This window comes from Triticum urartu, chromosome 1A (genome assembly GCF_056163025.1).
Source record: "Triticum urartu cultivar PI428250 chromosome 1A, HENAU_Tu73, whole genome shotgun sequence".
In the NCBI taxonomy this organism is placed as follows: Eukaryota; Viridiplantae; Streptophyta; class Magnoliopsida; order Poales; family Poaceae; genus Triticum; species Triticum urartu.
In genome coordinates, this window is record NC_141873.1 from 57,050,055 (window position 1) to 57,061,174 (window position 11,120).

The 11,120-nt window shown below is 43.2% G+C and overlaps 1 long non-coding RNA gene across 2 annotated transcripts; it reads left to right on the top strand.

Moving 5' to 3' along the window:
- Window positions 1-5,390: 5,390 nt before the first annotated feature.
- Window positions 5,391-9,139, top strand: LOC147989982 (uncharacterized). Of its 2 annotated transcripts, XR_015618455.1 has the most exons (6): window positions 5,391-6,052; window positions 6,173-6,263; window positions 6,714-6,782; window positions 6,906-6,933; window positions 8,232-8,320; window positions 8,895-9,139. It is a non-coding gene; the product is annotated as an uncharacterized LOC147989982 (long non-coding RNA). The 2 variants fall into 2 exon arrangements; XR_015618452.1 differs by having other exon boundaries at window positions 8,232-9,139.
- The last annotated feature ends 1,981 nt before the right edge of the window (window positions 9,140-11,120 follow it).

Sequence of the window (11,120 nt, forward strand, 5' to 3'; positions counted from 1 at the left end):
GGTTTCCCAATTTTTTATTTTTCTATGCCCGTTTCAAAATGCGGTCAAAACGGCGGGAATGACCGTTCCTAGCTAGTGGTTGAATTTTGGAATTATTTTGGTGTTTCTCTGATTAAATAGATCCTTATGTACCTAGAAATGATTTTTGGAAAAAATAAAGAGCAAACTACGAGGCAGCTCCAGTTCAAATTTGACCCGCTTCCAACTCAATCGGCGGAAATTTGTCTTTTTCACGAGAGGTGGATCAAAACTTTTTGCACCCAACCATTTTGTCAATTGTGCATTATATATGTCCTAGTATTTTAGAAAATTGATTTGATCCAATTTTGCAACAATTATTTGGGAGGTCCTTCACAAAAAAACCTCCTTTAGGCACTCGAAAAATGAAAAATGGTTTTTTCACCCAAAGAAAATGAAAACTTCCTTAGGCAACATTGTTTGCCATTCCAATATGCACCCTTGTGCACAATATGAGATCATTTGAACAAACTATGACATGAGTGTGGCCATAAGATTGATCATTTGGCTTGAAAGCCATTGATCTCCATACGTGATAGCTCGTTTCTGAAAAAACACTTTTTTAAAATAATTGCCGTATTACAAGTTTGTTATTTTTCCTGGGAACTTGGCCACATATAATGACACAATGCGAAGGTTTCCCAATTTTTTACTTTTTTTATATTTTTTTATGCCCGTTTCAAAATGCGGTCAAAACGGCGGGAATGACTGTTCCTAGCTAGTGGTTGAATTTTGGAATTTTTTTGGTGTTTATCTTATTAAATAGATCCTTATGTACCTAGAAATGATTTTTGGAAAAAATAAAGAGCAAACTATGAGGCAGCTGCAGTTCAAATTTGACCCGCTTCCAACTGAATCGGCGGAAATTTGTCTTTTTCACGAGAGGTGGATCAAAACTTTTTGCACCCAACCATTTTGTCAATTGTGCATTAAATATGTCCTAGTATTTTAGATAATTGATTTGGTCCAATTTTGCAACAATTATTTGGGAGGTCGTTCACAAAAAAACCTCCTTTTAGGCACTCGAAAAATGAAAAATGGTTTTTTCGTCCAAAGAAAATGAAAACTTCCTTAGGCAACATTGTTTGCCATTCCAATATGCATCCTGGTGCACAATATGAGATCATTTAAACAAACTATGCCATGAATGTGGCCATAAGATTGATTATTTGGCTTGAAAGCCATTGATCTCCATACATGATAGCTCGTTTCTGAGAACACTTTTTTAAAATAATTGCCGTATTACATGTTTGTTATTTTTCCTGGGAACTTGGCCACATATAATGACACAATGCGTAGGTTTCCCAATTTTTTGTTGTTTTGAATTTTTTATGCCTGTTTCAAAATGCGGTCAAAATGGCGGGAATGACCGTTCCTAGTTAGTGGTTGAATTTTGGAATTTTTTTGGTGTTTCTCTGATTAAATAGATCCTTATGTACCTAGAAATGATTTTTGGAAAAAATAAAGAGCAAACTATGAGGCAGCTGCAGTTCAAATTTGACCCGCTTCCAACTCAATCGGCGAAAATTTGTCTTTTTCACGAGAGGTGGATCAAAACTTTTTGCACCCAACCATTTTGTCAATTGTGCATTAAATATGTCCTAGTATTTTAGATAATTGATTTGGTCCAATTTTGCAACAATTATTTGGGAGGTCCTTCACAAAAAAAACCTCCTTTTAGGCACTCGAAAAATGAAAAATGGTTTTTTCGTCCAAAGAAAATGAAAACTTCCTTAGGCAACATTGTTTGCCATTCCAATATGCATCCTTGTGCACAATATGAGATCATTTAAACAAACTATGCCATGAATGTGGCCATAAGATTGATCATTTGGCTTGAAAGCCATTGATCTCCATACGTGATAGCTCGTTTCTGAGAACACTTTTTTAAAATAATTGCCGTATTACAAGTTTGTTATTTTTCCTGGGAACTTGGCCACATATAATGACACAATGCGAAGGTTTCCCAATTTTTTATTTTTTTATTTTTTATGCTCGTTTCAAAATGCGGTCAAAACGGCGGGAATGACCATTCCTAGCTAGTGGTTGAATTTTGGAATTTTTTTGGTGTTTCTCTGATTAAATAGATCCTTATGTACCTAGAAATGATTTTTGAAAAAAATAAAGAGCAAACTATGTGGCAGTTGTAGTTCAAATTTGACCCGCTTCCAACTCAATCGGCGGAAATTTGTCTTTTTCACGAGAGGTGGATCAAAACTTTTTGCACCCAACCATTTTGTCAATTGTGCATTAAATATGTCCTAATATTTTAGAAAATTGATTTGGTCCAATTTTGCAACAATTATTTGGGAGGTCCTTCACAAAAAAACCTCCTTTAGGCACTTGAAAAATGAAAAATGGATTTTTCGCCCAAAGAAAATGAAAACTTCCTTAGGCAACATTGTTTGCCATTCCAATATGCACCCTTGTGCACAATATGAGATCATTTGAACAAACTATGCCATAAGTGTGGCCATAAAATTGATCATTTGGCTTGAAAGCCATTGATCTTCATACGTGATAGCTCGTTTCTGAGAACACTTTTTTAAAATAATTGTCATATTACAAGTTTGTTATTTTTTCTGGGAACTTGGCCACATATAATGACACAATGCGAAGGTTTCCCAATTTTTTTTTATTTTTTATGCCCGTTTCAAAATGCGGTCAAAATGGCGGGAATGACTGTTCCTAGCTTGTGGTTGAATTTTGGAACTTTTGGTGTTTCTCTGATTAAATAGATCCTTATGTACCTAGAAATGATTTTTGGAAAAAATAAAGAGCAAACTATGAGGCAGCTACAGTTCAAATTTGACCCGCTTACAACTCAATCGTCGGAAATTTGTCTTTTTCACGAGAGGTGGATCAAAACTTTTTGCACCCAACCATTTTGTCAATTGTGCATTAAATATGTCCTAGTATTTTAGAAAATTGATTTGGTCCAATTTTGCAACAATTATTTGGGAGGTCCTTCACAAAAAAACCTCCTTTAGGCACTCGAAAAATGAAAAATGGTTTTTTCGTTCAAAGAAAATGAAAACTTCCTTAGGCAACATTGTTTGCCATTCCAATATGCACCCTTGTGCACAATATGAGATCATTTGAATAAACTATGCCATGAATGTGGCCATAAGATTGATCATTTGGCTTGAAAGCCATTGATCTCCATACGTGATAGCTCGTCTCTGAGAATACTTTTTAAAAATAATTGCCGTATTACAAGTTTGTTATTTTTCCTGGAAATTTGGCCACATATAATGACACAATGCGAAGGTTTCCCAATTTTTTGTTGTTTTGAATTTTTTATGCCCGTTTCAAAATGCGGTCAAAACGGCGGGAATGACTGTTCCTGGCTAGTGGTTGAATTTTGGAATTTTTTTGGTATTTCTCTGAATAAATAGATCCTTATGTACCTAGAAATGATTTTTGGAAAAAAATAAAGAGCAAACTATGAGGCAGCTGCAGTTCAAATTTGACCCGCTTCCAACTGAATCGGCGGAAATTTGTCTTTTTCACGAGAGGTGGATCAAAACTTTTTGCACCCAACCATTTTGTCAATTGTGCATTAAATATGTCCTAGTATTTTAGATAATTGATTTGGTCCAATTTTGCAACAATTATTTGGGAGGTCGTTCACAAAAAAACCTCCTTTTAGGCACTCGAAAAATGAAAAATGGTTTTTTCGTCCAAAGAAAATGAAAACTTCCTTAGGCAACATTGTTTGCCATTCCAATATGCATCCTGGTGCACAATATGAGATCATTTAAACAAACTATGCCATGAATGTGGCCATAAGATTGATTATTTGGCTTGAAAGCCATTGATCTCCATACATGATAGCTCATTTCTGAGAACACTTTTTTAAAATAATTGCCGTATTACATGTTTGTTATTTTTCCTGGGAACTTGGCCACATATAATGACACAATGCGTAGGTTTCCCAATTTTTTGTTGTTTTGAATTTTTTATGCCTGTTTCAAAATGCGGTCAAAATGGCGGGAATGACCGTTCCTAGTTAGTGGTTGAATTTTGGAATTTTTTTGGTGTTTCTCTGATTAAATAGATCCTTATGTACCTAGAAATGATTTTTGGAAAAAATAAAGAGCAAACTATGTGGCAGCTGTAGTTCAAATTTGACCCGCTTCCAAATGAATCGGCGGAAATTTGTCTTTTTCACGAGAGGTGGATCAAAACTTTTTGCACCCAACCATTTTGTCAATTGTGCATTAAATATGTCCTAGTATTTTAGAAAATTGTTTTGGTCCAATTTTGCAACAATTATTTGGGAGGTCCTTCAAAAAAAACCTCCTTTAGACACTCGAAAAATGAAAAATGGTTTTTTCGCCCAAAGAAAATAAAAACTTCCTTAGGCAACATTGTTTGCCATTCCAATATGTACCCTTATGCACAATATGAGATCATTTGAACAAACTATGCCATGAGTGTGGCCATAAGATTGATTATTTGGCTTGAAAGCCATTGATCTCCATACGTGATAGCTCGTTTCTGAGAACACTTTTTTAAAATAATTGCCGTATTACAAGTTTGTTATTTTTCCTGGGAACTTGGCCACATATAATGATACAATGCGAAGGTTTCCCAATTTCTTATTTTTTTTATTTTTTATGCCCGTTTCAAAATGCGGTCAAAACGGCGGGAATGACCGTTCCTAGCTAGTGGTTGAATATTGGAATTTTTTTGGTGTTTCTCTGATTAAGTAGATACTTATGTACCTAGAAATGATTTTTAGAAAAAATAATGAGGAAACCACGAGGCAACTACAGTTGAAATTTTACCCGCTTCCTACTGAATCAGCGGAAATTTGTCTTTTTCACAAGAGGTGGATCAAAACTTTTTACACCCAATCATTTGGTCAATTGTGCATTAAATATGTCCTAATATTTTAGAAAATTGATTTCTATAATTTTACAACAAATATATGGTAGGTCCTTCACAAAAAACCTCTTTTCGAGCACTCGAAAAATGGAAAATGAAAACTTTCTTAGGCAACATTATTTGGAATTCCAAGATGCATCATTGTGCACAATATGAGATCATACATTTGATAGGACTTTCACAAAAAAACTCATTTTGAGCACTGAAAAATGGAATGAAATTTTTTATTTTGAATCGATCATGACCAATTTATATGGTCATAAGGTCATCAAATGGTTTGCTACGTTCTGATTGGACCATGAAAATATCACGTGGATCACGCATCAACCACCGTCAGATGCTTCCGGATCCAACGGCCCAAACCCACCCGAGCCGAAACCCTAGGTCTGTCTTCATGGACATTTTTCACCCACCCACCCCTCCCCACCCCACCGCCTAGGTCTGTCTTCGTGGACATTTTTCACCCACCCACCCCTCCCCACCCCACCGCCTCCATTGTTTCTCTCATTCCTCCCTCCCCTGCCTCCATTCTTTCGCTCCAGATCCGCCACCCACCCCAATCCCTCTCCCTGATCTAGATCGACGACGGCGGCCCCCCATCGCCGCCCCCTCCTTCCCCATCCCACCGCCGCCTCTCTCTCCCCCGTCGCCCACCTATCTTCCTCCGCCCGTCGACCCACCCCGTCCCGGAGGCCTCACTCGCCGGCTTCCGCCGCAGGGCCGGTGCCCCCCGTCCCGCCCTCTGCGCCGCACCTCCACCGCCATCTCCGTTGGCTCCTTGCCGACGCCTCCGCCCCTTCCCCGTCCAGCGGCGATCCGGCGGCGCCCTACCTCCTCTGCAGGCCGCTCGGGAACGAGCACTGGAAGGACCTGGTGGTCACCGTCCGGGACGGCGTGCTCATCCCGCGGCCCGAGACGGAGGCTGTCGTGGACATGGTCGCCACCACCGACTACGAGCGGGCGTCCTGGTCCTATCCCTCGTCGTCCTCGGAAGCGGCATCTGGCTGAGCTCACACCACCTCGCAGGCATCTGACCGAGAGAGAGCGGGAGGCAGACAAGGGAGAGCAAAGGCAGCGCCCACACTCGCACCCGCACTCCCATCCGCCTCCCGCCATGGCGTCGGGGGTGTCCACGAGCATGGTGCGCCGCGGGGAACTCCCCTTCCGCCGCCGGAGCTACTCCTCCTCTCTGTTCTGCGTCATTCCTTGCCATGTGATTGAATTGAATTTGATCCCCTTTTTCTGTCGTGTGTGCTTGCAGGGACGCTGTGGCTCATGGGGGTCGCGGGATCCATCACCTACAACTGGTCCAGGCCCGGCATGAAGACCAGCGTCAAGCTCATCCACGCCAGGTTCGTTTCCTTCGTCTGGTGGGAGCTGTTGTCAATTGTGCATTTCGTCTCTGTTGATTGTGTCCAGTCCCGAGTTGGACAATATACGTGGCCATGGTCGGATCTGACTGATACTTGTTTTCTTGCTCCCATCCCTAGCTAATTTTGTCTGCAAGTTGAAATCGGTTTAGCTCCATCAGCAATGCCTGTGGAGTTGTGGCTGTGGTTGGTACGGACTAACTAATGGAGTAGTGGGTAGCTGTGGTGTGCCCTGCAGTGTTGATATTCGATGTAATTTTAGAACTACTGTAACCTACTACTAGTAGGTTGTAGTCAGACATGCAAGAGGGTGTGTAGTAGTTTGAATCGAATGTTATTGCTACATTAGGTAGCTCTATCTTATGGGGAATGGCATGACTTCTTCACCTTTTTTGCGACATGTTATTACAAACCTTGTGTATATTTATGTAGGTTTTGAAGAACAGTAAGCATTGCAGAGTGTGCGACAAGTGTGTTGATGGCTTTGATCACCAATGCAGGGTAAGATACATTTTCAATGTTCTCTGCCCTGTTATTCATATCCCTGTTCCTTTCAAGAATGCAACGTTCCTATTTTCCCTGATGTTCTTGCTCTCTCACTGATGTAGATGCTTTTCGCTGCAGGATCTGCTCCAAGCCACCCATCTTCAAGGTGATAGCTCCCGCCGCATTCCATCCCCGTTCTTGTTTTTTCTTTCTTTTCTTATTTGCCCGGATGGATGCCCAAGAGTATACATCAGTCATCAGATGTGGCTGTAGCTCCTCCTCTCACTGATATTAGTACGCTGTACGCTGCACATGGGTTGTTTCCTCTGAAATGTGTACTATTGTATCTGATATAATGCCAGCGGAGTCGATTGGCAGTCCAATGGCTTGAATTGTAGTTGTGGCTTGTCTGCTCCTCAAGGGAAAATATGTTCCGTTTTACCTTTCTGGATGCTGCTGTTCCTGGTAGGATGGACAAACGACACCTTGTAGCGTCTTGATTGCTTGTGTGTGAAAACTGAATATGTAGCATTTGGGAACCAGTGGCAGTCTAGTCTGTATCTGCAGTTTTCTGAATTTTTTTTTGAATTTTTCATGTCCATTGTTTTTTGGTAGTTTACAGTGTGCATCAGCAAAATCTAGGTAGCTTGTCTTGCACAGGACCAACCTATTGAACTACACATGTCAGTGTAGATGCAACGGTTGTCTCTTGGGTTCCAAAACTTAAAATTCCTTCTTTAGTCAGTGCTTGAACATTTTTTGAAAGATGAATTGGAGTACTCCTGGAGAGCAGTACATGGAGTATAGCTGTAAATTCTTGCAGTATAGCTGTAGCAGTCCATTAAGAGTAGTTTTGCCTCAGTAGCATTAGGAGTGTGATGTGGAGGTAAGAGTGGAGTCTCTACTCTAGAAAGAGGGCTCCGACTCGCTGTTTAGCCCATTTGATTTCTGTGGTTTCCAGTTTAGTGTAGGAACACAGAGCAATGTGGCTGGAGTTTGATTTTCAGTGGGCATAGTCTGCCTATGCTACTGATTTGTTGCAGGTAATTAGAATTTGAAGGTTCAGTATGAACGTTGCTTAATCCATTGGATGGCCTCTGGCTACTTCAGTTGGTATCTAGTCTAGAATACATTATTTTCCCCATTTTTTGTTTCCTTGCTGGACATGTCATGGTACAAGTGCTGATGCTGCTGTTTACTACTCCCGCCGTAAAGAAATATAAGATCGTTTAGATCACTACTTTAGTGATCTAAATTCTCTTATATTTCTTTATAAGAGAGTACATGGTATTATTGCTAGCTATATATATGCCTGATGCTGATTGATGCTCTTGTGGTTAGGATTCTACACCTCGAAGTGATGCTTTTGCATTGCTTTCCTTCCTCACGCACTTGCAAACTATATGCTATTCCCTTTTCAATTTGACCTCAAAATTTCTGACTCCTCCTATCCATGTGCAACAGCGATGCTTTGGTTCATGGCCAACCAAGGTGCATGGTGCTCGCAAGCGACGAACGGAGGCTGTTCGACATTGGCTGCACAAACCACCACTGTGAGCTCCTCCCTTTGCTATGCTACAACCATGCTCTGATTTCGATGCTTTTTGCGCCGTGGTTCAGTCCTTGCCGACTGTTGTGTTGATGATCAAGTGTTGGTGCTTCATTTGGCTATTTGATTTGCTGCTGGTAATTAGTAGTATTAGAGTGCCGCTGGTTTATTAGGATGTGGTTGAAACCATTGGATGGCCTTCCTGGACATGTTATCCAGAATTAGTACTTGTCCCATTTTCTGTTTCCTTGCTGGACATGCTATGGTTCAAGTGTCGATGATGTCTAGTAGTAGTTTGCTAGCTATATACCTGCTCCTGATTGATGCTCTTTTGGTCTCCTGATTGATGCTCTTTTGGTCTTCTGGAATCATATTATACTATATCTAGTGTTCTTGTGGTTATGTGAAGATGCATCACAAACATCTAGGTCTTTGAAGTTGGCTGAATCTGTTGCTTTATCATATATTTGTCCATAAATCTACATTTCTATGAGATCTCTTCCAGTATATAATTTTTTGATTGTCCAGGAATAATAGCGACTCTAATGCTGGTAGCCTATGTGTTCACTCTTTTACAGGAGCTCTAGGTCTATGAAATTTGAAGTTTGAAGCCATATAGTATAGCCCTACTCAGCAAAGAGTTGTCTCTAATGTTTGACTGTAATAGACTGTAATATTGTAATATTGTAATAGTAGGCGTATTGGGGTTGTAATAGACTATGTACAGATTGTAGTAGACTTAGTGTTATTTGATGAACTACATTTGTACTGTTGGGTCTGAAATATTGATTATGTATGTGATTTGAATACGTGTGGAATGGAAGCTTGACTTGTGGGACCCACTTATAAAAATAATCTGAGCAGTTTCGAAATTTTTGTCAAGTGGGCCCAATGTGTGTGATGATGACAAGTGGGACCCATCTGATTGGTGGGACCAGTTTCAAAATGCAATGGCCCAAACAATGTTAAAAGGCCACGACCCGGAAATAAATAAAAGGCTGAATTGTTGGTCCATGCCGGTAGCTAACAAAAATTGGCTAGAAAAAATAATAATAAATGGGCTGATTTAATGGACTTGGCCCATATAGGCACCTAATTGGACCGGGCTGATTCTTGTCAACGACCTTTTCATTTGGTCATAATTTTGCCACGTCAGCTTGCCACATCAGATTCGACGTGGCTTGGGCAGACAGCTAGTGACCAAAACAAAACATTAGGCATATTTTGGTGGTAAACATCTATGACCTTCTCACAGAGAAGGTCGTTAATTTCAGTTTACGATCGTCAGCTTTTGACCTTCTGTTTTTGGTCACAAAAAGGTCGCAAATGAAAAACAATGACCTTTCGGTGACCAATAGTCAAGGTCACAAGTTGACATATTTCTTGTAGTGCTTGTTGGGCCAAAGTGTCAGTCAGCTAACTGCACCAGCAGTTAAGTAGAAGCAGCGTTACTCTCTAGCAGAACTCCCTGACTCCACGTTGTAGCCAAAAAGCTAACCGGTCGTCAATGTTCAACCCGCCTAGCTTGGCTTCAACAGGAGGGTAGCAGCGGTGGCCTTACTTGGACCCGAGCGGCGGTGACCTACCGTGTTCTACTCTTCATCGTTTTTCTGTGTGGTGCGGCCTCGTCGGCAGCGGGGCGGGGCCTCGGCGGAGCCGGTGATGTCCTCTGTCTCGTTGCCGGCGGGCGGCGCCTCAGCGGAGCGGTGGAAATCCTCCCCCGCGTTGCCGGCAGGGTGGGGCCTCAACTGAGCCGGCGATGTCCTCTGCCTCGTTGTTGGCGGGGCGGGGCCTCGGCGGAGCTGGCGGTGTCCTCTGCCTCGTTGTTGGCGCCGCGGGGCCTCGGCGGAGCAGGGCCTCGTCGACGCCAGCGGAGCGGGGACTCGTCGGAGCCGACATTGTCCTCTGCCTCGTCCTCGGTCTCGCCAAACAGCGCCTCGCCCGCTTCATCGCCCTCTTTGCTAGCCTCTTTGTAAGCGGCCGCAGCCTCCGCCACCCGCATGCGGTCCCGCCAGCGCTCGAGGCGGCCCTTGCGGGCGGAGCGGTACAAGTCGAGCAGCGCCTCCTGCTACGCCCGCTCCGCGGCGATCTGCTCCTCCGCCTACAGGTGCTCCTGAAGGAGATGGTGGTTGTAGGCGGCGTCGGCCTGCGCCTCCCGGAATTGCTCTTGACGCATCTGCCTCACACTGTCCATATATTGGGCACGGGCCTCGCCGATGGTCATGGTGTAATGCACGGGCGAGGATGGCGCGGAGGAGGGGGTTGGCGCCGGATCGTCGACTACCATGTTCTCCATTGGGATGTCGTCGTCCTCCGGCTGCCTGTCGGCCAGCCAGTCGGCAGCAATGGCTGCCATCTCCTTGTGGTCCGTCGTCCGCCCGTCCCGAAGAGCGCTGGAGCGCGAGGAAGCCATGGTGGGCAGTAGTGGTGTGGACAGGAGAAAGGGAACGGATGCGATGACTGCGGCTATGGCCGGCGCAGCAGTTTATATAGAAATGGTGGGCGGGCAGAGGGACGGACATGTGGCACCGGAGTAGCCGCCTCGGCAACTGCGTATCATTAATGTGGGCGGCAGATGGACGGACGGACGGCACTTGTATCGTTTGAAGGCGGAGCAATTGCCTGCACCGGGAAGCGGGGCGGGCGGCGCTGACTGTTTCGGGCGGAAAGCGCGCGCGGGCGAGGAGATGACTTTACTTGGAGAGGATGACAATGGGGACCCACCAGGTCCATAGCCTCACGTACGCAAGTGCCTCCTTATTATATATATATATATATGTGTGTGTGTGTGTGTATAAAACTAT